This window comes from Cucurbita pepo, chromosome 17 (assembly GCF_057944985.1).
Source record: "Cucurbita pepo subsp. pepo isolate OVF chromosome 17, ASM5794498v1, whole genome shotgun sequence".
In the NCBI taxonomy this organism is placed as follows: Eukaryota; Viridiplantae; Streptophyta; class Magnoliopsida; order Cucurbitales; family Cucurbitaceae; genus Cucurbita; species Cucurbita pepo.
This window is the reverse complement of record NC_141814.1, coordinates 9,561,987-9,589,739: the sequence shown is the minus strand read 5'-3', so window position 1 is coordinate 9,589,739 and position 27,753 is coordinate 9,561,987. Positions and strand designations below refer to the sequence as shown.

The window sequence follows — 27,753 nt, the reverse complement described above, 5'->3', positions numbered from 1 at the left end:
CAAGTATGGATAAACACGACAACCAAAGAAATGAAAATTGTCATAATGCGGAGAGTAGCCACAGAGGAGTTCAAAGGGTGACTTACCTCCAAGAAGTGGAGTAGGCAACCAGTTGATAATATAAGCTGCAGTGTTGAAGGCGTCAACCCAAAAACGAGGAGAAAAATGGGAGTGAAAGAGAAGAGCCAAGCCAGTCTCAGTCACATGACGGTGTTTTCTCTCAGCACGACCATTTTGAGTAGGTGTATATGAACAAGAGAGTTGATGGTGGATGCCAGAAGTACGTAAATAAATTTAGAAACAAGTGCTAGTAAATTCGGTACCTCCATCGCTTCGAAATACCTTGATAAGAGAAGAATATTGATTTTCCAAAAAAAATTTGAAATTATAGAAAAATATCAAAGAAATCAGATTTAAATTTAGGGTAAAGCCAAGTGAATCGAGAATAATCATCAATAAAAATAACATAGTAAAGAAAACCCAAATTTGATTTGACGGGGGAAGGACCCCAAAGATCACAATGAATAAGATCTAACACATGAGACGACCTATTTTCATTGCGGAAATAAGGCAATCGATGACTTTTCGCAAGCTGACAAGTACTACATAGTGATGGAGAAGGCAATAAAGACGTAAGAGTACCTTTTCTATTTAAAAAAGAAAAAACAGAATGATTCACGTGATCCAGTCAAGTATGCCATAAATCATATGAAACATGTAAAGATTTGTTTCTAAGGACTTATAAAAGCAGAGTTGTTGCGCTCCAGCACATGTAGCCCTCCATCTCTTTTACCAATTGCCACCACCCTTCCTGTTTGACAAGTCTGGATAGTAAGAAGATTATTAGTAAATGTAACGGAGAAAGAAAAATTAGACGTTAAGTTACTAATTGAAAGAAGATTTTTAGTGATATGAGGGACAACCGAGACATCTAATAAGTAAATATTTAGAATAAGAGAAAGAGTACCAGTGTCGGTAATGGGTAGGGATGCACCGTTTCCTATGATCACAGAGTCCTTACCCGTGTAATTTTTAGACTGATCCAAAATAGATGGGTCGGCGGTCATATAATCGAAGCCCCAGTATCCATAAACCAATCAACAACATCGGGTCCAGCAATAGAACAGGATGTGTTGAAGGCTTCAGCAAGGTGAGCATGAATAGAATCAGGTCGAACATACCGTTGGTTGCAGCGGTCAACATAATGGCCCTCTTTGCGGGATATTTGGCAGTGAGGTTGTCGACGACCCTGACCTGAGTGGGTTCGTCCTCGATTGGAAGAGTTATTTTTATGGAATTAAGAACGACCTTGCTGGTTGCTAGAGGAAGCAGGGTGGCTTCCATGGGTACGACCACGATTAGTGGCTGTGAATGCTGTAGGAGTGGAGCCAGAGGACTCAAGGGAGCACTGAAATAGCTCAAAACTTTCAGCTTTAGAGACTAAATCTGCAAAACAGGAGATAGGGGTGAGAGCCATCTGAGCAATACAAAAAGCTAAAAAATCGGTGCCGAGTCCACAAAGGAACCAGTGCACTTTATCAATGTCCTCGACGGGTGCCAATGGCATGAACTTGGTCACAAATTGTTTTGAAGGCACGGGCATACTCAACTACAGGTTTGGTGCCACGTTTCATCAACTGCAAGTCATCCTTGAGTCTCAGTTCACGAGCTTTCGAATGATGGCTGAACGTAGTTTCCAACGCAAGCCAAACATCACGTGCAGTGGAGAGACCAACGACGACAACAATGGCTTCCTCGGTGAGAGAGGAGAGTAGGAGACAGAGAAGTCATTGATCGGCTACTCTCCAAGCCACATATTTGGGGTTGAGTGTTGAGGAGATTTCTGGTTCAAAGCAAGGTGGTGGAACCATAGTTCCATCAACATAGCCTATCATGTCTTGACTCTCAAGGAGAGGGTGAAGTTGGCTTTTCCAAAGAAGATAATTGGAGGAAGAAAGTTTGATGGTGATCATATGGATTAGAGTGTTGAAAGGAAGAAGATGATACCACCAAAAGGGTTGTAAAACCAAAAGGGCTCTGATACCTTGAAAATGTTAGTTGAAACTACTACACCTAAAAGGTGGTGAAAGTTCTCTATTTATAATGAAACCACCGCACCTAAATGGTGGTGAAAGTTCTCTATTTATAATCATGTACATGTTGGCTTTTTGGCCCTTGATCTCACTTTAATTAATTTCAATCAATTAATTGATTGATGTTTTGATGATAACAAACCTACTTTTAATTATTAACTATTTTCTATTTTGAACTGTCCACAGTATAAGGTCGGGAATAACGATTACAACGACTTTTCAATTACTCAAATCAGAGCTAAAATGAAGAAATAGAGTCGAGACAACATACCCGACGTGATGATGTGGCAGCAAAATCAAAATGATGGACAAATCAAAATATATCAAAGTATGACATTTATAAGGTTGAAAAAGTAACAAATTGTGGAGTTTTTCTTATTATTATATTTCTAAATAAAATTATTTTTACAAAATATAAATTTGAATCTAACCGTTACTCGTATCGATTTTTATTATTACTATATTATATTATTATATTTTAAAATTTTGGTAGTTACTCACATAGTTTTTATTATTATTATATTATTATATTATTATATTTATAATAAATTTTGAATTTTCATTTGACGGTTACTCACATAACTTTTTATTATTATTATATTAAAAATTTTAAATAAATGAATTTGAAAATTTTTCTTATTTATTTACTTTTAATCTCCACCTTCTATTATTCCTAACACAATCCAATGGTCAATATTAATTCCTACATTTTGCCACTTTTCTCCTCTATATAAACTCATCTTCCCCCACATTTTAAAATACACAACTTTCATAAATTCTCCGATCATCATTTGTTCAAAGTCTCCATTGTTTTTTTTTTTTTGCTCTCTCCAAGCTTACAAGTTTATTTCTCTTCATCTTATTCTTGAGAGAGATTATTATTGTATTGTGAGGAAATAGTTGTGAGTGTCCCAAATTGTAAATATACTCTTTGAGAGACTTGTGGTGTGTTATTATCAAACTCAAATAATTGTATCGGTTTGATCCTGCGCCGTGGAAAGGATTGAGTTTGCTCTTGACCTCGTAAAAAGAGCGGTGTAGTGGTTTGGCTCTAATCCGTGGAAAGTCGAGAAAGTTCTTTATTCAAATTCCCAAGAGGCGCTTGGGGAGTGGAGTAGGTCGAGTTTGACTGAACCTCTATAAAACTACGGTGTCATTTTCTCTAACTCCTTCCTATTTAATTTCAAAATTATTATTGTGATTTATTGCATGTTCTACTTGATTATTGTTTTGACTTGAATTATTTTGTTCTAGTAATTATCATCTTCTACTTATTTGTAAAAAGTTTCATCGTTAGAAAAATTAATCACGTTTGAACACTTTTATCGTTAAAACCCTATTCATCCCCCCCCCCCCTCTATGGTTGCCATACCGATCCAACAATTGGTATCAGAGCGGGTTGCTCTTATAGATTTTTTATATAAACTTTATTGTTCGAGCTTATGGCCAACCTACATGTTAAAAATGGTTTTAGTGAAGGACAATCAACCTCTAGACCCCCTTATTTTAATGGAACAAATTATACATGTTGGAAAGCTAGAATGAAAATTTATTTACAATCGATTGATTATCAATTGTGGTTAAATGTTAGTAATGGTCCTTACATTCCAATAAAAATTTTTAATAATGTTGAGGTGCCTAAATTAGAAAGGAATTTGATGAGCATGATATGAAAAAATGTTCTTTGAATGCTAGTGCTATCAGTTGTCTTTATTGTGCCTTAAGTAATGATGAATTTAATAGAGTATGTATGTGTTCTTCGGCATATGAAATTTGGAAAACTCTTGAAGTAACTCAGGAGGGAACAAATCAAGTTAAAGAAACAAAAATTAGCATGTTAGTTCATAATTATGAACTATTTAAAATTGAGGAAAATGAACCTATTGGTGATATGTTTACTAGATTTACTAATATTCTAAATGCTTTGAAAAATCTTGGAAAAGTATATTCTACTTCCGAAAATGTAAGAAAAATTCTTAGGTCCTAAAAGTTGGGAGGCAAAAGTGACGGTGATTCAAGAAGCAAAGGATCTCACAAAGCTTCCTTTGGATGAACTTGTTGGTTCTCTCATGACACATGAGATTACCATGAAGGGTCACATGGAAGAAGAATCCAAAAAGAAGAAAAGTATAGTCCTAAAGTCTATCAAAGTTGACTTTGAAGATGAGGACGTCCTTGATGAAGATGATGTCGCCTACTTCACACGTAAGTATAAAAATTTTATTATAAACATTTTATTAAAAGAATGAAACAATTTAAGAAACATTTCACCAATCAAAAAGAGTCAAAAGGTGAAAAGAGAAAAAACGATGAGGTAATATCTTATGAATGTAAAAAGCTGGGTCATATAAGAACGGATTGTCCTCTCCTCAAATCATCTAAGAAATCCAATAAGAAGGCAATGAAGGCTACTTGGGATGATAGTGATGAAAGTGCAAGTGGAAGTGATGAAGAAGTGGCAAATTTTTTCTTCAGAGCTCATAGTGACAAAGAGGATGAACAAGAAGATGAACAAGAAGATGAGGTAACTTTTGAATCTCTTTCTCATCATGAATTATTTAAACTTGTTGATGAGATGCAAAGTGATTTAGAAAAACTAAGTACAACAGCACAAAAAGAAATATAAGACTTCAATCATTAAATATAAGTCTTTATTAAATGAAATTTCTTGCTTAAAAGTCTTTATTAAATGAAATTTCTTGCTTAAAAGAGAAGGATCATAATATTGTTAAAATTGATGTACCTTGTGAAAAGCATGTATTTGATTGTTATGAGAAAAATGCATTAATTGATAAAGTCAAGTCTCTTGAACATGATTGTTGTGAAAAAGATAAATTAATTAAATTGCTCAAATAAAATGAATCAAATAATTTACAAGGACTTGGTAGGGCTAAGGAGTCTATTAAAAAGTTAACAATAGGTGCTCAAAAATTAGATAAAATACTTGAAGGAGGTAAGTTATATGGTGATAAAGAAGGATTAGGCTATATTGATGAATGTTCTACACCTTCAAGTTCTAAAACAATATTTATTAAAGCATCCCCTATCATGTCTAAATCTAACACATGTAAATTTGTATCTAAGTATGATAAATCTAGATTTGTGCTTGTATGTCATTATTGCGGTGTTGAAGGTTCATATTAGACCTAAGTGCTTTAAATTGAAAAATTCTCAAAATATTCATTTAGGAAGAAAAGTTTCTCAAAATACAAAGTTTAACAATGCTTTAAAAATAATTTTTCGAATAAAAATAGAATACACAAATTTAGTCGAAGAAATAAATTCTTGCATAATGTTGTTTGTTTCTCGTGTGGTAAGTTTGGACATAAAGATTATTCTTGTTACTTATCCAAATACAATGTCTTTAATATGAATGCAAACATGAAATGGATTCCTAAATTTGTGAAGACTAACTTTATAGGACCCAAACAAGTATGGGTACCAAAAGGTCAATCTTGAATATTTTTATTTTTAGGTTTGTTTGAAAGCCTCCAAAAAAAATAAGTGGTACTTGGATAGTGGTTGCTCAAGACACATGACGGAAAATCAATCCAAGTTTGTGAATCTTTCAAAGAAGGATGGTGGCTTAGTAACCTTTGGTGATAACAAGAAGGGTAAAATAATTGGTAAGGGTACTATAGGTAATGATTCTTGTAGTCTCATTGAAGATGTACTTTTAGTTGATGGTTTGAAGCATGACTTACTTAGCATTAGTCAATTATGTGATAAAGGTTTTAGAGTTGTGTTTGATAAGAATAATTGCATAATTGAAAATGCTAGTGATAGAAAAGTTTTGTTGGTAGGAAATAGAGATGATAATGTGTATACTATTGATTTAAATGATTGTTCTACAAATGATAAATGTCTTTCGGTTTTGCTTGATAACTCTTGGCTATGGCGGAAATTATTATGCTTTTGTAATAGTTGATGATTTTTCAAGATTTACTTAGGTTTTGATAATAAATTATAAGGATGATGTTTTGAAAAGATTTGCTAGTTTTGTAAAAAGAGTTCAAAATTAAAAAGGTCTTTTAATTACTAAAATTAGGAGTGGCCATGGACGAGAATTTAATATATTGCCTGTGAAAATTTTTGTGAAGATAATGGTTTTTCTAGACTTTTACTCTCCAAGGACTCCTCAACAAAACGGTGTGGTTGAAAGGAAAAATCGTACTTTACAAGAATTTGCTAGATCAATGTTAAATGAGTATGATTTACATAAATACTTTTGGGCGGAAGCCGTTAATACCGCTTGTTATATTTTAAATAGAGTTTTAAGTAGACCTTCATTAAATAAAACTCCTTATGAACTTTGACATAACAAAATTTCAAATGTTGGGTATTTCAAAGTTTTTGGTGGTAAATGTTTTATTTTGAACCATAAAGAAAAGCTTGGAAAGTTTGATTCAAAAACGGATATTGGTATTTTTCTTGGTTATTCATCTACTAGTAAAGCTTATAGAGTTTTCAATAAGAGAACTTTAGTTATTGAAGAATCTATGCGTGTGGTATTTGATGAATCTTGCAATAACATTTCTAATGAGTCTATTTGTAGGGATGATTTAGAAAGAAATTTGGGAGATTTACTCGTTAGTGAGAATAGAGGTGAGCTTAAAGGAAGAAGGTTCTTCGTCAATGCCAAAAGAATGGAGGTATGCCTTATCTCATCCCAAGGACTTGATTCTTGGTGATCTCGAACAAGGTGTGAAAACTCGTTCTTCTGTTAATTTATTTAATAATCTTGCTTTTGTTTCTCAAATTGAACCAAAAAGTCTTAAGGATGCCGAAAATGATGAGTTTTGGATTTTAGCTATGCAAGAAGAATTAAATCAATCTGAAAGGAACAAAGTTTGGGAATTAGATCCGAGGCCGTCTAATACTTCTATTATTGGAACCAAATGGGTTTTTAGAAATAAAATGGATGAAAATGGGAATATCATTAGAAATAAAGGTAGGCTTGTAGCTCAAGGTTATTGTCAAGAGGAAGGCATAGATTATGAAGAAACTTTTGCACCCGTTGCTAGATTAGAAGCTATTAGAATATTACTTGCTTTTGCTTCTTACAAAAATTTTGTATTGTATCAAATGGATGTGAAAAGTGCATTCTTGAATGGTTATATTATAGAGGAAGTTTATGTAGAACAACCTCCCGAATTTGAAAATGTTGAATTTCCTCATCATGTCTTTAAGCTGAAAAAGGCTCTTTATGGCTTAAAACAAGCTCCAAGAGCTTGGTATGATAGACTTAGAAATTTTCTTATCAGGAATGATTTTAAAATGGGTAAACGACACTACACTCTTTATTAAGATTAAAGAAAACGATATGCTATTAGTGCAAATATATGCGGATGATATCATATTTGGTTCTACTAATCCTTCTTTATGTGAAGAATTTTCTAAATGTATGCACAGTGAGTTTGAGATGAGTATGATGGGAGAACTTAGTTTCTTTCTTAGATTTCAAATCAAACAACTCAAGGATGGTATCTTCATCAATCAAGAGAAATACAGAAAGATTTGCTCAAAAGGTTCAAGTTCAATGGAGGTAAGATTGCAAAAACACCGATGAGCACATCCACTAAGCTTGACAAGGATGAAAAAGGTAAAAGTGTGGATATTAAAGCTTATCGAGGTATGATTGGATCTTTACTTTACTTGACCGCTAGTAGACCCGATATTATGTTTAGTGTATGTCTTTGTGCTAGGTTTCAATCTTGTCCTAAGGAATCTCATTTACATGCCGTTAAAAGAATATTTAAATATTTGCTTGGGACTATTGATTTAGGATTGTGGTATCCTAGAAATGTTGAATTTAAATTGGTAGGATATTCTGATGGAGATTTTGCTGGAAGCTTACTTGATCGTAAAAGTACTAGTGGAACTTCAATTTCTTGGTAGTTCCTTAGTTTCTTGGTTTAGTAAAAAGCAAAATTCGGTTGCCTTATCTACTACAGAAGCGGAATATATTGCGGTTGCTAGTTGTTGTGCTCAAATTCTTTCGATGAAACAAATTCTTTGTGATTTTGGATTAAAGTTTGATAGTGTGCTTATATTTTGTGATAATACGAGTGCTATTAATTTAACCAAAAATCCTATTCATCATTCTAGAACTAAACATATTGATATTAGACATGATTTTATTAGAGATCAGGTGCAAAATGGACATATTATTCTTGATTTTGTAAACTCTAATAATCAACTAGCTTGAGTTTGGTATTATTGGTTGTGATATATCTTGAATTTTATAATCTTGTTTATAATTTTTGAATGCATGTTCTTAAATGTATTCTTTTTCAATTGTTCTTTTTTATGATTACAAAGGGGGAGAAAATTAAAAAAAAATACGTTCTGAGTTTGTTGTTTTATAATTTATGAATCATTTACTTGATGTGATGTTTCATAATTTCTTGAGGCATTAATATAGGGGGAGAATATGCTCTTGAATGAAATTTATGATAATATATTAGCTATTGATATTATTATATGAATTTTCTTGAAATGGTTTGTCATCATAAAAAAGAGGGAGATTATTGGCTTTTTGGCCCTTGATCTCACTTTAATTAATTTCAATCAATTAATTGATTGATATTTTGATGATAACAAACCTACTTTTAATTATTAATTATTTTTTAGTATTTTGAACTGTCCACATTATAAGGTCGGGAATAACGATTACAACGACTTTTCAATTACTCAAATCAGAGCTAAAACGAAGAAATTAGAGTCGAGAAAATAAAATGAAAATCGCGCCGTTGCCGAGGATCGAACCTGGGTCACCAACGTGACAGGCAGGAATACTCACCACTATACTACAACGACTCATAAAAGATATTGTTTGTTAACGCTCCAGATTTTACCAATCGTCTTTAGAAAGAGTGATCTGTCGTTAACGCTCTAGATTTTATCAGTCGAAGATTCGGAACAAGCAATCCAGTTTCAAATCCGGTGAAAATTGTCAAAAGAAAATTAAACTTATTATTGTCGGGGTTCAAACTCAGGTGTCTCGAGTGACAAGCCGGAATACTCACTACTGTATTGCATCGACCTCTGTAAAATATATTATTCGCTAACACACACGAGAGAAAAAGGAATCCAATTCCGAATTTCGTTGTTGGGGAACAAACCCAAATCATCCGGTTCACCACTGCCGAATTTCGAATTCAATTAAAACAAACCAAAAGAAAATTAAAATCGTCGCTGCGGGGGATCAAACTCGCGGGAGTACTCACCACTCTACAACGATGACTTTCGAAAAATTATAATATTTGTTAACACACCAGATTTCATCCATCGCCGTTACAGAGAGTAGTCCAATTTTGAATCCGATTAAAATTGTCAAAACAAGATTAAACTTGTTATTGTCGGGGATCAAAGTCGGGTCACTCGAGCGACAAGCAGGAATGCTCACCCTTGTACTGCAACGACCTCTGGAACATAATAACTCGAGCGACAAGCGGAAATACTCACCACTGTACCACTGCAACGACCTCTGAACACATATTATTTGTTAACACACGAGATTTCATAAACCATTTTTTAGGCTAGGAACAGCAATCCAGTTCCGACTTTCGTCCAACTACCGTTGTTGGGGATCGAACCCAAACTGCCGGCATGACAGGTTCACCGCTGTCCAATTTCGAGTTCCGTCAAAACTACGGAAATAAAATTAAAATCGTCGTTGCCGGGGACCGAACCCAGGTTCACCGCTGTCCAATTTCGAATTCCATCAAAACTACGGAAAATAAAATGAAAATCGCGCGCCGTTGCCGGGGACCGAACCCGGGTCACCTGCGTGACAGACAGGAATACTCACCACTATACTACAACGACTCATAAAAGATAAATTGTTTGTTAACGCTCCAGATTTTACCAATCGTCTTTAGAAAGAGTGATCCGTCGTTAACGCTCTAGATTTTATCAGTCGAAGATTCGGAACAAGCAATCCAGTTTCAAATCCGGTGAAAATTGTCAAAAGAAAATTAAACTTATTATTGTCGGGGTTCAAACTCAGGTGTCTCGAGTGACAAGCCGGAATACTCACTACTGTATTGCATCGACCTCTGTAAAATATATTATTCGCTAACACACACGAGAGAAAAAGGAATCCAATTCCGAATTTCGTTGTTGGGGAACAAACCCAAATCATCCGGTTCACCACTGCCGAATTTCGAATTCAATTAAAACAAACCAAAAGAAAATTAAAATCGTCGTTGCGGGGGATCACACTCGCGGGAGTACTCACCACTCTACAACGACGACTTTCGAAAAATTATAATATTTGTTAACACACCAGATTTCATCCATCGCCGTTACAGAGAGTAGTCCAATTTTGAATCCGATTAAAATTGTCAAAACAAGATTAAACTTGTTATTGTCGGGGATCAAAGTCGGGTCACTCGAGCGACAAGCAGGAATGCTCACCCTTGTACTGCAACGACCTCTGGAACATAATAACTCGAGCGACAAGCGGAAATACTCACCACTGTACCACTGCAACGACCTCTGAACACATATTATTTGTTAACACACGAGATTTCATAAACCATTTTTTAGGCTAGGAACAGCAATCCAGTTCCGACTTTCGTCCAACTACCGTTGTTGGGGATCGAACCCAAACTGCCGGCATGACAGGTTCACCGTTGTCCAATTTCGAGTTCCGTCAAAACTACGGAAATAAAATTAAAATCGTCGTTGCCGGGGACCGAACCCAGGTTCACCGCTGTCCAATTTCGAATTCCATCAAAACTACGGAAAATAAAATGAAAATCGCGCGCCGTTGCCGGGGATCGAACCCGGGTCACCTGCGTGACAGGCAGCAATACTCACCACTATACTACAACGACTCATAAAAGATAAATTGTTTGTTAACGCTCCAGATTTTACCAATCGTCTTTAGAAAGAGTGATCCGTCGTTAACGCTCTAGATTTTATCAGTCGAAGATTCGGAACAAGCAATCCAGTTTCAAATCCGGTGAAAATTGTCAAAAGAAAATTAAACTTATTATTGTCGTGGTTCAAACTCAGGTGTCTCGAGTGACAAGCCGGAATACTCACTACTGTATTGCATCGACCTCTGTAAAATATATTATTCGCTAACACACACGAGAGAAAAAGGAATCCAATACCGAATTTCGTTGTTGGGGAACAAACCCAAATCATCCGGTTCACCACTGCCGAATTTCGAATTCAATTAAAACAAACCAAAAGAAAATTAAAATCGTCGCTGCGGGGGATCAAACTCGCGGGAGTACTCACCACTCTACAACGACGACTTTCGAAAAACTATAATATTTGTTAACACACCAGATTTCATCCATCGCCGTTACAGAGAGTAGTCCAATTTTGAATCCGATTAAAATTGTCAAAACAAGATTAAACTTGTTATTGTCGGGGATCAAAGTCGGGTCACTCGAGCGACAAGCAGGAATGCTCACCCTTGTACTGCAACGACCTCTGGAACATAATAACTCGAGCGACAAGCGGAAATACTCACCACTGTACCACTGCAACGACCTCTGAACACATATTATTTGTTAACACACGAGATTTCATAAACCATTTTTTAGGCTAGGAACAGCAATCCAGTTCCGACTTTCGTCCAACTACCGTTGTTGGGGATCGAACCCAAACTGCCGGCATGACAGGTTCACCGCTGTCCAATTTCGAGTTCCGTCAAAACTACGAAAATAAAATTAAAATCGCCGTTGCCGGGGACCGAACCCAGGTTCACCGCTGTCCAATTTCGAATTCCGTCAAAACTACGGAAAATAAAATGAAAATCGCACGCCGTTGCCGGGGATCGAACCCGGGTCACCTGCGTGACAGGCAGGAATACTCACCACTATACTACAACAACTCATAAAAGATAGTTGTCTGTTAACGCTCCAGATTTTACCAATCGTCTTTAGAAAGAGTGATCCGTCGTTAACGCTCTAGATTTTATCAGTCGAAGATTCGGAACAAGCAATCCAGTTTCAAATCCGGTGAAAATTGTCAAAAGAAAATTAAACTTATTATTGTCGGGGTTCAAACTCAGGTGTCTCGAGTGACAAGCCGGAATACTCACTACTGTATTGCATCGACCTCTGTAAAATATATTATTCGCTAACACACACGAGAGAAAAAGGAATCCAATTCCGAATTTCGTTGTTGGGGAACAAACCCAAATCATCCGGTTCACCACTGCCGAATTTCGAATTCAATTAAAACAAACCAAAAGAAAATTAAAATCGTCGCTGCGGGGGATCAAACTCGCGGGAGTACTCACCACTCTACAACGACGACTTTCGAAAAATTATAATATTTGTTAACACACCAGATTTCATCCATCGCCGTTACAGAGAGTAGTCCAATTTTGAATCCGATTAAAATTGTCAAAACAAGATTAAACTTGTTATTGTCGGGGATCAAAGTCGGGTCACTCGAGCGACAAGCAGGAATGCTCACCCTTGTACTGCAACGACCTCTGGAACATAATAACTCGAGCGACAAGCGGAAATACTCACCACTGTACCACTGCAACGACCTCTGAACACATATTATTTGTTAACACACGAGATTTGATAAACCATTTTTTAGGCTAGGAACAGCAATCCAGTTCCGACTTTCGTCCAACTACCGTTGTTGGGGATCGAACCCAAACTGCCGGCATGACAGGTTCACCGCTGTCCAATTTCGAGTTCCGTCAAAACTACGGAAATAAAATTAAAATCGCCGTTGCCGGGGACCGAACACAGGTTCACCGCTGTCCAATTTCGAATTCCGTCAAAACTACGGAAAAATAAAATGAAAATCACGCGCCGTTGCCGGGGATCGAACCAGGGTCACCTGCGTGACAGGCAGCACAATACTCACCACTATACTACAACGACTCATAAAAGATAAATTGTTTGTTAACGCTCCAGATTGTACCAATCGTCTTTAGAAAGAGTGATCCGTCGTTAACGCTCTAGATTTTATCAGTCGAAGATTTGAAACAAGCAATCCAGTTTCAAATCCGGAGAAAATTGTCAAAAGAAAATTAAACTTATTATTGTCGGGGTTCAAACTCAGGTGTCTCGAGTGACAAGCCGGAATACTCACTACTGTATTGCATCGACCTCTGTAAAATATATTATTCGCTAACACACACGAGAGAAAAAGGAATCCAATTCCGAATTTCGTTGTTGGGGAACAAACCCAAATCATCCGGTTCACCACTGCCGAATTTCGAATTCAATTAAAACAAACCAAAAGAAAATTAAAATCGTCGCTGCGGGGGATCAAACTCGCGGGAGTACTCACCACTCTACAACGACGACTTTCGAAAAATTATAATATTTGTTAACACACCAGATTTCATCCATCGCCGTTACAGAGAGTAGTCCAATTTTGAATCCGATTAAAATTGTCAAAACAAGATTAAACTTGTTATTGTCGGGGATCAAAGTCGGGTCACTCGAGCGACAAGCAGGAATGCTCACCCTTGTACTGCAACGACCTCTGGAACATAATAACTCGAGCGACAAGCGGAAATACTCACCACTGTACCACTGCAACGACCTCTGAACACATATTATTTGTTAACACACGAGATTTCATAAACCATTTTTTAGGCTAGGAACAGCAATCCAGTTCCGACTTTCGTCCAACTACCGTTGTTGGGGATCGAACCCAAACTGCCGGCATGACAGGTTCACCGCTGTCCAATTTCGAGTTCCGTCAAAACTACGGAAATAAAATTAAAATCGCCGTTGCCGGGGACCGAACACAGGTTCACCGCTGTCCAATTTCGAATTCCGTCAAAACTACGGAAAAATAAAATGAAAATCACGCGCCGTTGCCGGGGATCGAACCCGGGTCACCTGCGTGACAGGCAGCACAATACTCACCACTATACTACAACGACTCATAAAAGATAAATTGTTTGTTAACGCTCCAGATTGTACCAATCGTCTTTAGAAAGAGTGATCCGTCGTTAACGCTCTAGATTTTATCAGTCGAAGATTTGAAACAAGCAATCCAGTTTCAAATCCGGAGAAAATTGTCAAAAGAAAATTAAACTTATTATTGTCGGGGTTCAAACTCAGGTGTCTCGAGTGACAAGCCGGAATACTCACTACTGTATTGCATCGACCTCTGTAAAATATATTATTCGCTAACACACACGAGAGAAAAAGGAATCCAATTCCGAATTTCGTTGTTGGGGAACAAACCCAAATCATCCGGTTCACCACTGCCGAATTTCGAATTCAATTAAAACAAACCAAAAGAAAATTAAAATCGTCGCTGCGGGGGATCAAACTCGCGGGAGTACTCACCACTCTACAACGACGACTTTCGAAAAATTATAATATTTGTTAACACACCAGATTTCATCCATCGCCGTTACAGAGAGTAGTCCAATTTTGAATCCGATTAAAATTGTCAAAACAAGATTAAACTTGTTATTGTCGGGGATCAAAGTCGGGTCACTCGAGCGACAAGCAGGAATGCTCACCCTTGTACTGCAACGACCTCTGGAACATAATAACTCGAGCGACAAGCGGAAATACTCACCACTGTACCACTGCAACGACCTCTGAACACATATTATTTGTTAACACACGAGATTTCATAAACCATTTTTTAGGCTAGGAACAGCAATCCAGTTCCGACTTTCGTCCAACTACCGTTGTTGGGGATCGAACCCAAACTGCCGGCATGACAGGTTCACCGCTGTCCAATTTCGAGTTCCGTCAAAACTACGGAAATAAAATTAAAATCGCCGTTGCCGGGGACCGAACACAGGTTCACCGCTGTCCAATTTCGAATTCCGTCAAAACTACGGAAAAATAAAATGAAAATCACGCGCCGTTGCCGGGGATCGAACCCGGGTCACCTGCGTGACAGGCAGCACAATACTCACCACTATACTACAACGACTCATAAAAGATAAATTGTTTGTTAACGCTCCAGATTGTACCAATCGTCTTTAGAAAGAGTGATCCGTCGTTAACGCTCTAGATTTTATCAGTCGAAGATTTGAAACAAGCAATCCAGTTTCAAATCCGGAGAAAATTGTCAAAAGAAAATTAAACTTATTATTGTCGGGGTTCAAACTCAGGTGTCTCGAGTGACAAGCCGGAATACTCACTACTGTATTGCATCGACCTCTGTAAAATATATTATTCGCTAACACACACGAGAGAAAAAGGAATCCAATTCCGAATTTCGTTGTTGGGGAACAAACCCAAATCATCCGGTTCACCACTGCCGAATTTCGAATTCAATTAAAACAAACCAAAAGAAAATTAAAATCGTCGCTGCGGGGGATCAAACTCGCGGGAGTACTCACCACTCTACAACGACGACTTTCAAAAAATTATAATATTTGTTAACACACCAGATTTCATCCATCGCCGTTACAGAGAGTAGTCCAATTTTGAATCCGATTAAAATTGTCAAAACAAGATTAAACTTGTTATTGTCGGGGATCAAAGTCGGGTCACTCGAGCGACAAGCAGGAATGCTCACCCTTGTACTGCAACGACCTCTGGAACATAATAACTCGAGCGACAAGCGGAAATACTCACCACTGTACCACTGCAACGACCTCTGAACACATATTATTTGTTAACACACGAGATTTCATAAACCATTTTTTAGGCTAGGAACAGCAATCCAGTTCCGACTTTCGTCCAACTACCGTTGTTGGGGATCGAACCCAAACTGCCGGCATGACAGGTTCACCGCTGTCCAATTTCGAGTTCCGTCAAAACTACGAAAATAAAATTAAAATCGCCGTTGCCGGGGACCGAACCCAGGTTCACCGCTGTCCAATTTCGAATTCCGTCAAAACTACGAAAAATAAAATGAAAATCGCACGCCGTTGCCGAGGATTGAACCCGGGTCGGTCACCTGCGTGACAGGCAAGAATACTCACCACTATACTACAACGACTCATGAAAGATAAATTGTTTGTTAACGCTCCAGATTTTACCAATCATCTTTAGAAAGAGTGATCCGTCGTTAACGCTCTAGATTTTATCAGTCGAAGATTCGGAACAAGCAATCCAGTTTCAAATCCGGTGAAAATTGTCAAAAGAAAATTAAACTTATTATTGTCGGGGTTCAAACTCAGGTGTCTCGAGTGACAAGCCGGAATACTCACTACTGTATTGCATCGACCTCTGTAAAATATATTATTCGCTAACACACACGAGAGAAAAAGGAATCCAATTCCGAATTTCGTTGTTGGGGAACAAACCCAAATTATCCGGTTCACCACTGCCGAATTTCGAATTCAATTAAAACAAACCAAAAGAAAATTAAAATCGTCGCTGCGGGGGATCAAACTCGCAGGAGTACTCACCACTCTACAACGACGACTTTCGAAAAATTATAATATTTGTTAACACACCAGATTTCATCCATCGCCGTGTTACAGAGAGTAGTCCAATTTTGAATCCGATTAAAATTGTCAAAACAAGATTAAACTTGTTATTGTCGGGGATCAAAGTCGGGTCACTCGAGCGACAAGCAGGAATGCTCACCCTTGTACTGCAACGACCTCTGGAACATAATAACTCGAGCGACAAGCGGAAATACTCACCACTGTACCACTGCAACGACCTCTGAACACATATTATTTGTTAACACACGAGATTTCATAAACCATTTTTTAGGCTAGGAACAGCAATCCAGTTCCGACTTTCGTCCAACTACCGTTGTTGGGGATCGAACCCAAACTGCCGGCATGATAGGTTCACCGCTGTCCAATTTCGAGTTCCGTCAAAACTACGAAAATAAAATTAAAATCGCCGTTGCCGGGGACCGAACCCAGGTTCACCGCTGTCCAATTTCGAATTCCGTCAAAACTACGGAAAATAAAATGAAAATCACACGCCGTTGCCGGGGATCGAACTCGGGTCACCTGCGTGATAGGCAGGAATACTCACCACTATACTACAACGACTCATAAAAGATAAATTGTTTGTTAACGCTCCAGATTTTACCAATCGTCTTTAGAAAGAGTGATCCGTCGTTAACGCTCTAGATTTTATCAGTCGAAGATTCGGAACAAGCAATCCAGTTTCAAATCCGGTGAAAATTGTCAAAAGAAAATTAAACTTATTATTGTCGGGGTTCAAACTCAGGTGTCTCGAGTGACAAGCCGGAATACTCACTACTGTATTGCATCGACCTCTGTAAAATATATTATTCGCTAACACACACGAGAGAAAAAGGAATCCAATTCCGAATTTCGTTGTTGGGGAACAAACCCAAATCATCCGGTTCACCACTGCCGAATTTCGAATTCAATTAAAACAAACCAAAAGAAAATTAAAATCGTCGCTGCGGGGGATCAAACTCGCGGGAGTACTCACCACTCTACAACGACGACTTTCGAAAAATTATAATATTTGTTAACACACCAGATTTCATCCATCGCCGTTACAGAGAGTAGTCCAATTTTGAATCCGATTAAAATTGTCAAAAAAAGATTAAACTTGTTATTGTCGGGGATCAAAGTCGGGTCACTCGAGCGACAAGCAGGAATGCTCACCCTTGTACTGCAACGACCTCTGGAACATAATAACTCGAGCGACAAGCGGAAATACTCACCACTGTACCACTGCAACGACCTCTGAACACATATTATTTGTTAACACACGAGATTTCATAAACCATTTTTTAGGCTAGGAACAGCAATCCAGTTCCGACTTTCGTCCAACTACCGTTGTTGGGGATTGAACCCAAACTGCCGGCATGACAGGTTCACCGCTGTCCAATTTTGAGTTCCGTCAAAACTACGGAAATAAAATTAAAATCGCCGTTGCCGGGGACCGAACCCAGGTTCCCCGCTGTCCAATTTCGAATTCCGTCAAAACTACGGAAAATATAAATGAAAGTCGCGCCATTACCGGGGACCGAACCCGGGTCACCTGCATGACAAGCAGGAATACTCACCACTATACTACAACGACTCATAAAAGATAAATTGTTTGTTACGCTCCAGATTTTACCAATCGTCTTTAGAAAGAGTGATCCGTCGTTAACGCTCTAGATTTTATCAGTCGAAGATTCGGAACAAGCAATCCAGTTTCAAATCCTGTGAAAATTGTCAAAAGAAAATTAAACTTATTATTGTCGGGGTTCAAACTCAGGTGTCTCGAGTGACAAGCCGGAATACTCACTACTGTATTGCATCGACCTCTGTAAAATATATTATTCGCTAACACACACGAGAGAAAAAGGAATCCAATTCCGAATTTCGTTGTTGGGGAACAAACCCAAATCATCCGGTTCACCACTGCCGAATTTCGAATTCAATTAAAACAAACCAAAAGAAAATTAAAATCGTCGCTGCGGGGGATCAAACTCGCGGGAGTACTCACCACTCTACAACGACGACTTTCGAAAAATTATAATATTTGTTAACACACCAGATTTCATCCATCGCCGTTACGGAGAGTAGTCCAATTTTGAATTCGATTAAAATTGTCAAAACAAGATTAAACTTGTTATTGTCGGGGATCAAAGTCGGGTCACTCGAGCGAAAAGCAGGAATGCTCACACTTGTACTACAACGACCTCTGGAACATAATAACTCGAGCGACAAGGGGAAATACTCACCACTGTACCACTGCAACGACCTCTGAACACATATTATTTGTTAACACACGAGATTTCATAAACCATTTTTTAGGCTAGGAACAGCAATCCAGTTCCGACTTTCGTCCAACTACCGTTGTTGGGGATCGAACCCAAACTGCCGGCATGACAGGTTCACCGCTGTCCAATTTCGAGTTCCGTCAAAACTACGGAAATAAAATTAAAATCGCCGTTGCCGGGGACCGAACCCAGGTTCACCGCTGTCCAATTTCGAATTCCGTCAAAACTACGGAAAATAAATTGAAAATCGCGCCGTTGTCGGGGATCGAACCCGGGTCACCTGCGTGACAGGCAGGAATACTCACCACTATACTACAACGACTCATAAAAGATAAATTGTTTGTTAACTCTCCAGATTTTACCAATCGTCTTTAGAAAGATTGATCCGTCGTTAACGCTCTAGATTTTATCAGTCGAAGATTCGGAACAAGCAATCCAGTTTCTAATCCGGTGAAAATTGTCAAAAGAAAATTAAACTTATTATTGTCGGGGTTCAAACTCAGGCGTCTCGAGTGACAAGCCGGAATACTCACTACTGTATTGCATCGACCTCTGTAAAATATATTATTCGCTAACACACACGAGAGAAAAAGGAATCCAATTCCGAATTTCGTTGTTGGGGAACAAACCCAAATCATCCGGTTCACCACTGCCGAATTTCGAATTCAATTAAAACAAACCAAAAGAAAATTAAAATCGTCGCTGCGGGGGATCAAACTCGCGGGAGTACTCACCACTCTACAACGACGACTTTCGAAAAATTATAATATTTGTTAACACACCAGATTTCATCCATCGCCGTTACGGAGAGTAGTCCAATTTTGAATTCGATTAAAATTGTCAAAACAAGATTAAACTTGTTATTGTCGGGGATCAAAGTCGGGTCACTCGAGCGAAAAGCAGGAATGCTCACACTTGTACTACAACGACCTCTGGAACATAATAACTCGAGCGACAAGGGGAAATACTCACCACTGTACCACTGCAACGACCTCTGAACACATATTATTTGTTAACACACGAGATTTCATAAACCATTTTTTAGGCTAGGAACAGCAATCCAGTTCCGACTTTCGTCCAACTACCGTTGTTGGGGATCGAACCCAAACTGCCGGCATGACAGGTTCACCGCTGTCCAATTTCGAGTTCCGTCAAAACTACGGAAATAAAATTAAAATCGCCGTTGCCGGGGACCGAACCCAGGTTCACCGCTGTCCAATTTCGAATTCCGTCAAAACTACGGAAAATAAATTGAAAATCGCGCCGTTGTCGGGGATCGAACCCGGGTCACCTGCGTGACAGGCAGGAATACTCACCACTATACTACAACGACTCATAAAAGATAAATTGTTTGTTAACTCTCCAGATTTTACCAATCGTCTTTAGAAAGAGTGATCCGTCGTTAACGCTCTAGATTTTATCAGTCGAAGATTCGGAACAAGCAATCCAGTTTCAAATCCGGTGAAAATTGTCAAAAGAAAATTAAACTTATTATTGTCGGGGTTCAAACTCAGGCGTCTCGAGTGACAAGCCGGAATACTCACTACTGTATTGCATCGACCTCTGTAAAATATATTATTCGCTAACACACACGAGAGAAAAAGGAATCCAATTCCGAATTTCGTTGTTGGGGAACAAACCCAAATCATCCGGTTCACCACTGCCGAATTTCGAATTCAATTAAAACAAACCAAAAGAAAATTAAAATCGTCGCTGCGGGGGATCAAACTCGCGGGAGTACTCACCACTCTACAACGACGACTTTCGAAAAATTATAATATTTGTTAACACACCAGATTTCATCCATCGCCGTTACAGAGAGTAGTCCAATTTTGAATCCGATTAAAATTGTCAAAACAAGATTAAACTTGTTATTGTCGAAGATCAAAGTCGGGTCACTCGAGCGAAGAGCAGGAATGCTCACCCTTGTACTGCAACGACCTCTGGAACATAATAACTCGAGCGACAAGCGGAAATACTCACCACTGTACCACTGCAACGACCTCTGAACACATATTATTTGTTAACACACGAGATTTCATAAACCATTTTTTAGGCTAGGAACAGCAATCCAGTTCCGACTTTCGTCCAACTACCGTTGTTGGGGATCGAACCCAAACTGCCGGCGTGACAGGTTCACCGCTGTCCAATTTCGAGTTCCGTCAAAACTACGGAAATAAAATTAAAATCGCCGTTGCCGGGGACCGAACCCAGGTTCACCGCTGTCCAATTTCGAGTTCCGTCAAAACTAGGGAAATAAAATGAAAATCGCCGTTGCCGGGGACCGAACCCGGGTCACCTGCGTGACAGGCAGGAATACTCACCACTATACTACAACGACTCATAAAAGGTAAATTGTTTGTTAACGCTCCAGATTTTACCAATCGTCTTTAGAAAGAGTGATCCGTCGTTAACGCTCTAGATTTTATCAGTCGAAGATTCGGAACAAGCAATCCAGTTTCAAATCCGGTGAAAATTGTCAAAAGAAAATTAAACTTATTATTGTCGGGGTTCAAACTCAGGTGTCTCGAGTGACAAGCCGGAATACTCACTACTGTATTGCATCGACCTCTGTAAAATATATTATTCGCTAACACACACGAGAGAAAAAGGAATCCAATTCCGAATTTCGTTGTTGGGGAACAAACCCAAATCATCCGGTTCACCACTGCCGAATTTCGAATTCAATTAAAACAAACCAAAAGAAAATTAAAATCGTCGCTGCGGGGGATCAAACTCGCGGGAGTACTCACCACTCTACAACGACGACTTTCGAAAAATTATAATATTTGTTAACACACCAGATTTCATCCATCGCCGTTACAGAGAGTAGTCCAATTTTGAATCCGATTAAAATTGTCAAAACAAGATTAAACTTGTTATTGTCGAAGATCAAAGTCGGGTCATTCGAGCGAAGAGCAGGAATGCTCACCCTTGTACTGCAACGACCTCTGGAACATAATAACTCGAGCGTCAAGCGGAAATACTCGCCACTGTACCACTGCAACGACCTCTGAACACATATTATTTGTTAATACACGAGATTTCATAAACCATTTTTTAGGCTAGGAACAGCAATCCAGTTCCGACTTTCGTCCAACTACCGTTGTTGGGGATCGAACCCAAACAGCCGACATGACAGGTTCACCGCTGTCCAATTTCGAGTTCCGTCAAAACTACGGAAATAAAATTAAAATCACCGTTGCCGGGGACCGAACCCAGGTTCACCGCTGTCTAATTTCGAGTTCCGTCAAAACTACAGAAATAGAATGAAAAATCACGCTGTTATTGGTGATCGAACCCAGGTCCACCGGCGTGATAGGCAAGAATACTCACCACTATACTACAACAACTCATACAAGATAAATTATTTGTTAACGCTCCAGATTTTACCAATCGTCTTTAGAAAAAGTGATCCGTCGTTAACGCTCTAGATTTTATCAATCGAAGATTCGAAACATGTAATCCAATTTCAAATCCGGTGAAAATTGTCAAAAGAAAATTAAACTTATTATTGTCGGGGTTCAAACTCAGGTGTCTCGAGTGACAAGCCGGAATACTCACTACTGTATTGCATCGACCTCTGTAAAATATATTATTCGCTAACACACACGAGAGAAAAAGGAATCCAATTCCGAATTTCGTTGTTGGGGAACAAACCCAAATCATCCGGTTCACCACTGCCGAATTTCGAATTCAATTAAAACAAACCAAAAGAAAATTAAAATCGTCGCTGCGGGGGATCAAACTCGCGGGAGTACTCACCACTCTACAACGACGACTTTCGAAAAATTATAATATTTGTTAACACACCAGATTTCATCCATCGCCGTTACAGAGAGTAGTCCAATTTTGAATCCGATTAAAATTGTCAAAACAAGATTAAACTTGTTATTGTCGAAGATCAAAGTCGGGTCATTCGAGCGAAGAGCAGGAATGCTCACCCTTGTACTGCAACGACCTCTGGAACATAATAACTCGAGCGTCAAGCGGAAATACTCGCCACTGTACCACTGCAACGACCTCTGAACACATATTATTTGTTAATACACGAGATTTCATAAACCATTTTTTAGGCTAGGAACAGCAATCCAGTTCCGACTTTCGTCCAACTACCGTTGTTGGGGATCGAACCCAAACAGCCGACATGACAGGTTCACCGCTGTCCAATTTCGAGTTCCGTCAAAACTACGGAAATAAAATTAAAATCACCGTTGCCGGGGACCGAACCCAGGTTCACCGCTGTCTAATTTCGAGTTCCGTCAAAACTACAGAAATAGAATGAAAAATCACGCTGTTATTGGTGATCGAACCCAGGTCCACCGGCGTGATAGGCAAGAATACTCACCACTATACTACAACAACTCATACAAGATAAATTATTTGTTAACGCTCCAGATTTTACCAATCGTCTTTAGAAAAAGTGATCCGTCGTTAACGCTCTAGATTTTATCAATCGAAGATTCGAAACATGTAATCCAATTTCAAATCCGGTGAAAATTGTCAAAAGAAAATTAAACTTATTATTGTCGGGATTCAAACTCAGGTCTCTCAAGTGACAAGCCAGAATACTCACTACTGTATTGCATCGACCTCTGAAAAATATATTATTCGTTAACACACAAGAGAAAAAGGAATCGAATTCCGAATTTTGTTGTTGGGGAACAAACCCAAATCATCCGGTTCACCACTGCTGATGTAACAGCCAAAAATAAATAAATAAAAATTATTATAAAGAACAAAAAAATTATTATTATGTAAAATAATAATAATAATAATAATAATAATAATAAATTAATTAATAAGTAAATAAAAATAATTATTCCCTCTTCTCTCCGAGTCACTCTCCCAACAATCTCTCCTCAACCCACATGATAAAAATGAAACAGAAATGAAAAAGGTCAGATTTGAGAAAACAGAAATACCTGCGTCAAATTTACAGGAGATGGGTTTGTAGAGATGACTGAGATTTACATGGGAGAGAGATTAGAGATTTCTCTTTAAGTTATATCTCAGATCTCTTTTTTTTATCCAATTATTTATTTTTATTTAGCAATTTACCTTAGAAAGATCGGATCAATAGCAGAAAAAGATAGAATCGATTAAATTGGCCAAAATAATTGCTAACCTAATTGAAAAGGTAGAAAAACAAAACTAAAGAAGAAGGGTTAAACAGATTTAACGTATCAGAATTTCTTCTCCCCAAAAAAACAAACACAACAAAAAAAAGTTCAAATTTAGTTTTGGCAGTGAAACATATTTTGATAGAAAAAGATTTTGCATTTGAAGAGGTCAATAGTTTTCCTTTTATTTTATTTAATGATATTAAAAGGATTTTTTATATAGAAATCAACTGGAAAGTATGGAACGAATTACCTTGATGATCAAGATCAAGAGTAAAGAAAACTCGTGATTCGAATCACTCCACAAGAGGTTTGATCAATACCACTTGAATGACTCTACATGCAAGTCCTAAACACAAGAATTTGCAAAGAAAGTTTAGCTCTCAACAAAGCTAAAATAGAAATTCTATTCTTAATTCCAAAATCTGATGTCTAATTAAAGAAAAGAAGGCTTTATAGACCCTTTACAAACCTTAACCTATGTGATACATAACTCCAAAACCTATGTGATACATAACTCCAAAATTAAATGGGCTAGTAAAGGAGAAATACCCCTAACCTCCATATTAAAATGGCTATTAATGGTGGAATATAGTAACTTAGGTGGGTTACAATATAACCTTAACTTCTATATTTAAAACTAGCTTAAATATGACAACAAATAGTTAAACTATAATTAAATAATAGAAATAATAAAATGTGCTTATTAGTCATCCTTGAATTATTTGATAAATTCAGCGGAGTTCATTAAATGCACTTTTAAATGCAACTTAAAGTGCATTTAATTCATCCCTGTCTTGAAGCTCAACTTTGCATAACATATAAGGGAGGTCTCCAACATCTTCTAGAATTTCCTTTGATGAGCTCACCATAGCTTGAATATAACTGTATAAGGTTTGTTGTAGCTTCTTGGCTCTCGTCCTTGTAATTGGACCTTGAGGTATGGAAATTCCTTGGTCGTGGTTCATATCATTCTCCCCCTCTTGAGAAGGATTCGTCCTCGAATCCAAGCCATCACCTACATCAAAAGGGCTCAAATCAACAACATTAAAAGTTGCACTAACACCGTACTTGCCTGGTAAATCAATTTTATAAGCATTGTCGTTGATGCACTCAAGAACTTGAAAAGGTCCATCTCCTCGTGGTAAAAGCTTAGATTTTCTTTGAGTAGGAAATCTTTCTTTTCGGAAATGCACCCAAACCCCATCTCCTGGCTTGAAGATGACAATCTTACGTCCTTTATTAATTCGGGTGGCAACCTTGGAATTTTGTTTCTCAATTTGTTCTTTTACTTGCTTGTGCAGTTTATGAACAAACTCAACCTTGGCATTTGCATCAAAATTCACAAATTCTTTTGACGGTATAGGTAACAAGTCGATGGGGGTTAAAGGATTAAAGCCATAAACAATTTCAAAAGGTGTGCATTTAGTAGTGCTATGAACAACCCTATTATATGCAAATTCTATAAATGGAAAACAATCCTCCAAGTCTTAAGATTCTTATCAATAATAGCCCTAAGCATAGTAGTCATGGTTCTGTTAACAACTTCAGTTTGTCCATCCGTTTGAGGATGACAAGTAGTTGAATATACGAGCTTAGTTCCTAACTTACCCCATAAAACACGCCAAAAGTGGCTTAAAAATTTGACATCACGATCACTAACGATGCTTTTAGGAATGCCATGCAATCGTACAACTTCCCTAAAGAACAGGTCTGCAATATGTTTTGCATCATCAGTTTTGTGACAAGGAATAAAATGAGCCATTTTACTAAATCGATCAACCACAACAAAGATGCTATCATAACCTTTCCTAGTCCTAGGTAAACCTAAAACAAAATTCATTGATATATCAATCCAAGGACAATTAGGAACTGGTAATGGGGAGTATAAACCATGTGGTTGAAGCCTAGACTTAGCTTGTTTACATGCTATGCAACGAGCACAAACTTTATGAACATCATGTCTCATTTTAAGCCAAAAAAAATGTTCAGAGAGCATATCATAAGTTTTAGAAACTCCATGGTGTGCCATTAAACCACCTCCATGAGCTTCCCTCACAAGTAGCTCACGTATGGAACAAGATGGTATGCAAAGTTTGCCTTTTCGGAACAAAAATCAATCTAACAACAAGTAATTATCCACAATGAGTCCTTTTTCACAAGATTCAACAAAAGGAGCAAAGAACATGTCATGTTGATACAAATCCTTTATGTGTTCAAAACCCAACAACCTAGCATTCAAAGTATTGAGGAGGACATACCTTCGTGATAAAGCATCTGCAACAATGTTCTCCTTACCTTGTTTATATCTTATGACATAAGGGAATGTTTCAATAAATTCTAACCACTTAGCATGTCGTCTGTTGAGTTTATTTTGTACTCTCAAATGCTTTAAACTTTCATGATCCGTATGAATAATGAACTCCTTAGGCCAAAGATAAAGTTGCCAGGTTTGCAATGCACGAACCAAAGCATAAAGCTCTTTGTCATAAGTTGGATACCTCAAAGATGCACCAGTCAACTTCTCACTAAAGAACATTAAAGGTCTTTGATTTTGCATTAATACAACACTTATCCCTACTCCACTAGCATCACATTCAATTTCAAAAGTAGACTCAAAATTAGATAATGCAAGTAAAGGAGCAGAACTCAATTTTTCTTTCAAAGTATTAAAAGCAAGTTCTTGATCTTTTTCCCAAGGATACATTTTTCTTAACAAGTTCATTCAAGGGTGAAGCAATTGTACTAAAATTCTTAATGAACCTACGGTAGAAACTTGCAAGACCATGAAAACTTCTTACCTCACTTACCTTTTTAGGTGTAGGCCACTCTTTTATAGCCTTCACTTTCTCCTCATCAACCTCAACACCATTAGATGAAACTACAAACCCAAGAAAGTTAAATTTTTCCATGCAAAAGCTACATTTCTTTAAATTTACATACAAACATTCATTTCTTAAAGTAGTCAAAATATTGCTTACATGGGTAATATGCTCATCTAAAGATTTAGAGTAAACAAGGATGTCATCAAAATAAACAACCACAAACTTACCTAAGTATTCTCGTAAGACATGGTTCATTAATCTCATGAATGTACTAGGTGCATTAGTTAATCCAAAAGGCATAACCAACCATTCATAAAGACCATACTTGGTTTTAAAAGCTGTTTTCCACTCATCCCCAATATGCATGCGAATTTGATGATAACTCGATTTTAAATCAATCTTAGTAAAAAGACTACATCCATGAAATTCATCAAGCATATCATCTAATCTAGGAATTGGATGCCTATACTTTATAGTTATCTTGTTTATAGCACTACAATCAACACACATACGCCAAGAACCATCTTTCTTAGGTACAAGAATAACTGGAACAGAACAAGAACACAAACTTTCACGTACATACCCTTTAGCAAGGAGTTCACTTACTTGCCTTTGTATCTCTTCAGCCTCCTTTGGATTAGTCCTATATGCTGGTCGGTTTGGAATGGGTGCGCCAGGAATGAAGTCAATCTTGTGTTCAATCCCTCTAAGTGGTGGCAAACTACTAGGCATCTCCTCAGAAAATAAATGTTCAAACTCTTGCAAAAGCACAACAAAATCACTAGGCAAAGAAGGGTTAAGCATGTTAGTAAAGTAACAAGACCCCTTGCACATAAGTACAAGAATAGTCTGGTTAGAGAGCAAAACATTTCTAGCTTCACTTGATCTAACATACAAGCTTACTGATTTGGCTTTTCTCTCTTTTTTTCTCTAGGCTGAGTGTTACTCTCTTGCTTTTCACTCAAGCTCATTTTTTCACTTGATTCTTTTTCAATCTCTGCTTTTGCTTCAGCCTCTTGCCTTTTCTTTTCAAGTTTGCAATGATCAATAAATACATCTTTTGGAGACAATGGAACA

General features: G+C 37.8%; 1 non-coding gene and 1 pseudogene across 1 annotated transcript; both read right to left on the bottom strand.

The window, feature by feature from the left end:
- Positions 1-1,297: 1,297 nt before the first annotated feature.
- LOC147787540 (uncharacterized) lies at positions 1,298-27,480 on the bottom strand (annotated as a pseudogene).
- TRNAD-AUC (transfer RNA aspartic acid (anticodon AUC)) lies at positions 16,957-17,028 on the bottom strand. The gene has a single exon. It is a non-coding gene; the product is annotated as a tRNA-Asp (tRNA).
- Positions 27,481-27,753: the final 273 nt, after the last annotated feature.